The sequence below is a fragment of the Myotis brandtii genome, unplaced genomic scaffold, assembly GCF_000412655.1.
Source record: "Myotis brandtii unplaced genomic scaffold, ASM41265v1 scaffold1424, whole genome shotgun sequence".
Lineage (NCBI taxonomy): Eukaryota > Metazoa > Chordata > Mammalia > Chiroptera > Vespertilionidae > Myotis > Myotis brandtii.
Genome location: NW_005355089.1, coordinates 853,422 through 858,129, shown reverse-complemented (window position 1 = coordinate 858,129; position 4,708 = coordinate 853,422).

The window sequence follows — 4,708 nt, the reverse complement described above, 5'->3', positions numbered from 1 at the left end:
CCTCTCCCATCCTCTCTGAAATCAATAAAAATATCTTTTTTAAAAAATAGAGTAGGACGAGGGTCATACCCTAAGAATAGTGGAGCAGTAAACTAAAAAGAACCTGGATCTCTAACAATTTCTTGGTGCCACCCTACCAGCTTTAGACTACCTACCTCTGGATTTCTTTTAGGTGAGATAAATACATGTATGTCTTCTTTAAGCCATTGTTATTTGGGAGTCTGCCATGCAGCAGTTTCCTGATTAAAGTGGGTTGAGATGTGAATGGCAGGTGAGGTGTTCATGACAATGACTGTAGACAACTCTTTCAAGACATGCCTCAGCCCCGAAAAAAGAAAAAAAGAAACCAGAAATGCCTCTGCCTAATTTCAAGGCTTTCCAAAAATCTAGCCCTAACTAGTTTTCCAGCCTTTTTCTTGCTGTTTTTCTGACCACTATCTATATATTCCAACCAAGCAAAACAACTATTATCAGATTGCCCTGCCTTCTCTTGCTTTAGAACCTTTGCTCATGTGATTTCTTCATCATGGAACACACTCTGTGACATCTACCCTCTGTTTCAACTTCCATCATTTTAAATTCCGCACATTTCAAGTAGCCTTTGGGATCGTGGAGTAACTTTCAAGGAATGCAGACTCAGAACCTTAGGAGATATTGGATGTAAGAGACTCAGGCAAAAGCTCAGTCCAAGTCCATTAGAGAGGCATTTCCAAAGATTTTCAAAGCCAAACTTCCCCAGTCCCCTCTCAGTGCCACCACCTTTGTAACACAATATTATAACCACCCTTACCTTATGTCCTGGGGGTCAGAGAACAGGTAGAAAACTTGAGAGAGAAAAAAGACAAGCCTAGCCGACTCAGGGCAGTGCTTGAGAGTCGACCTATGAACCAGGAGATCAAGGTTCAATTCCTGGTCAGGGCACATGCCCGGGTTTCAGGCTCAATCACCGTTGTGGAGAGTGCAGAAGGCAGCCAATCAATGATTCTCTCTCTCCCTCTCCCTTCCTCTCTGACATCAATAATATTTTTTTAAAAAAAGAAAGAAAAAGAAAAATGTGCTCACAATCTTCACCCTTTGACCAGACCTTTGACCTCCTCCCCCTTATAAATTCTTGGAATCTTTTTTTAAAAAAACATATTTTATTGACTTTTCACAGAGAGGAAGGGAGAAGGATAGAGAGTTAGAAACATCAATGAGAGAGAAACATCCATCAGCCGCCTCCTGCACACCCCCTACTGGGGATGTGCCCGCAGCCAAGGTACATGCCCTTGACCAGAATTGAACCTGGGACCTTTCAGTCTGCAGGCTGACGCTCTATCCACTGAGCCAAACCGGTTAGGGCAAATTCTTGGAATCTTTTGACCTTCAGCATCTACCCATAAACTCTGAAGAACCTAGATAACTGAGTCCCAGACTGGTTTCCAGCAGCCATAGATCAGCAGGCAAATACCCGAGATCATGTAGATCCTACATATCAACTAAGGGAAAAGATGAAAAGCTGATTTATCACAGGCAGCTCTGTTCAGAAGATAAGGAAAGACAGAGTATCAGGGGATGAAAGTGCCTAATCCCAGGACATCCAAGATTTCAGAAGCCTGGAGCTTAAATAAGAAACCCAGAATATCCTCACCACCAATCCTCTTCTAACACATTTCCCGTCTCCCAGACTACACAAAATCAGTAAGGCTGAGAGCAGGTGGTAAGTTTCCTTCCAAGGTTTCCTACCACTTCTTTGGGCATTTAAGTCACACAGCACAGGGCATCAGACTTTCCCGTGCTTCGTATTCCCTCAGCCATTCCCATGATTGGGAAAGGCCTAATTGCCCCTCTCCAAGGCCCCACTCCCCACCACTGTTGGGCCCTTTCCCCCCCCAACATACAGTGGGTGCAGCTCCCCCTCCTTTCCATTTCCAGACTCCTATGTCCTCTCTTGAGCTTGGTAGAATCTCATTTTTTCCTCCTTTTATGTGCAGGGCAATTTAATTAACTTTGTATCCTCTAAGCTCTGAGGGCTATTATTCCACAGCAAAAAAATGACTACATGTTAAACTAAAGGCACATTGTCCATAGATAAGAAAACCAGCTACAGCCCTAACCGGTTTGGCTCAGTGGATAGAGCATCGGCCTGCAAACTGAAGGGTCCCAGGTTTGATTCCGGTCAAGGGCATGTACCTTGGTCGCGGGCACATCCCCAGTAGGGGGTGTGCAGGAGGCAGCTGATCAATGTTTCTCTCTCATCGATGTTTCTAACTCTCTATCCCTCTCCCTTTCTCTCTGTAAAAAATCAATAAAATATGTTTTTGAAAAAAGAAAAGAATACCAGCTACCCACTTTTGGACCAATACTCCTTCTCCCCTGCTCTTTGCACACTGAGTTCTTCCTCAGCACATGTTTGTGAAGTACGTTCAAACCATTCAACAGACACTGAACACCAACTATGTATAAGGGACCTAGTGAATGACAAAGAAATGACTTGAATCCCATCAGGGTGATGTCAGATACTAGAGCCTTCACCACTACGCTCTACTACCTCCAATGTTTTAAGTCCCAGCATATCCTTTCCAACTCTCTTCATAAACATATGTGAGGTACATTACAGTATGAATTTCTTCTGTGGAGGCAAGTCTAACTGGATATCCACATATACATTTTGATATTGTCATAAAGTGTCATAAGATATATAATCATTTTGTTGTTGTGAGATAAACATAATTTTTAAAGATTTTGTATTTATTAAAGTAATGTGTGTACATGGCAACAAATCAAACAGGGCAGAAGAGCCTATGATAAAAACCAAAAGTCCCCTGCCTTGACCCTCCCCTTCTCCATCCTACTCTCTCAAAACAAACTTTTAACTGTTCTTGTTTTTATTCTGCTGACTGTTCCCTTCACAACTCTAGATAATATGTATATACTTTGTTTCTTGGTTTATAAAATTTAGACAATGGCCTATTGATTCCTCAGGATGGCAATGAGAATTTTGTTGATGTACACTGCCTTACTTTTCCATTCACTCCACTGCTGTATTTAACACGGAGATTTCTTTTTGTTTTTTATTATCTTCATATGGGAAAAAAGCGCCCTCAAACCTCCATTCTTCATTCCACCCATTTTTAACAGATAATGTGGACTGCCCACTTTTTAGGACAAGGATATCAGGGCCACTGCCCTCCCCACGCCAATTCAATGAGCCACATTGTCAGTCTCATCTTTCCTTTACATGGTCCAGGTTATTAACATTTACATCTTGTTCTGCAGCCACGGCCAGGTCTTTCCTGCTTTGCTCCAGGTCGACTCTCAAACATGAAAACCAATAAACAACACCTACATTATCATTACTATGTAAATATCTTTCAAAATCCAGCCAAGTTGTGAGCCAGGAATACACTTCCTTCTCTTCAATTCCAACGTCACAATTTTTGATCCTCTCAAAAAAGACTGTTTCCACCATCAAGATCAAAAGGAATCTCAATTATATTCCATCAGCTTCTTATAATCATTTTATATTTTATTTTGCTTTATATTTGGACCATTATTTTCTTTTTAAATATATTTTTACTAATTTCAGAGATGAACGGGGGGAGAGAGAGAGAAACATCAATGATGAGAAAGAATCATTGATTGGCTGCCTCCTACACACCCCACACTGGGGTTCGAGCCCGCAACCTGGGCATGTGCTCTGATGGGGAATCAAACCATGTCCTCCTGGTTCATAGATTGATGTTCAACCACTGAGCCACGCTGGCAGGGCCTACTCCCTTATTCTTATTTAATCCACTTTCCTTCACCTTCCCAAAGGCAGCTGCCTCCACACAGAGAAGCCGTGGCTGCTGTGGACACAGCTGGGGAGAGGGCTTCAGCGACCCCAGCAGAACGCCCCCCCAGTGTCGGAGTCCCCAGGTGACACAGATGGGGCCCCGGCAGGTGTCATGAGGGGAGAGGATGACACACCCTCCACAGGGGCGAAGCCAGGTGGGGGACCCAGCAGGGAGGGAGCCCTGGGCGGCAGGGAGGTCCCCATCACCCCGGGGCCAGCAGGGATCAGCGCCGCTGGTTTTCACGTCTGATTTCTGAGGCCAGAAACACGGGTGACCAGCAGCCACATGCTGCAGCCCAATAGGGTGACGGGAGAGGAACACCCTGACTACCTCCGCCCTGGACCCCTCGGGGCTGCCCCCTGGATGGCTCTCTGGGAAGGTGGAGCCAGAGGCATCGCCAGGGGCTCGCCCTGAGCCGCAGGTGTTCACTGTTAGCAGCAGGAGAGAGTGGGGGAGCCTGGAGGGACCCAGGGGGAGGACTGTGCATGCCCTGTGTCCCCTCAGCATCAACCCGGATGCTCGTCTACATAGAGACCTGGGGGGGGGGGCAGAGGAGAGGAAAGCTCAGGGGCAGCCTCGCTGTCTCCCTCCCCCGCCCTGCAGGTGAGCAGCAGGTGGGTTTAGGTGGGGGGTTACCTTGGCACCATCTTCATTCCCATGGGCACACATGCCTCTTTTTTTCTTAGGGGGGGGGGGAGAGAGAGAGAGAGAGAGAGAGAGAGAGAGAGAGATTCTAAAAGTCTTTTTTTTCTTGAATCATTGGCCTGCATTTGGTTCATTCATTTAACAAATATTTATTGAGTGTCTACTATGGACCAAGGCACTGTTCTAGAAGCTGAGAATATATCAGTGAGGAATACAGACATTCTTACTCCCATGGAACTAATATT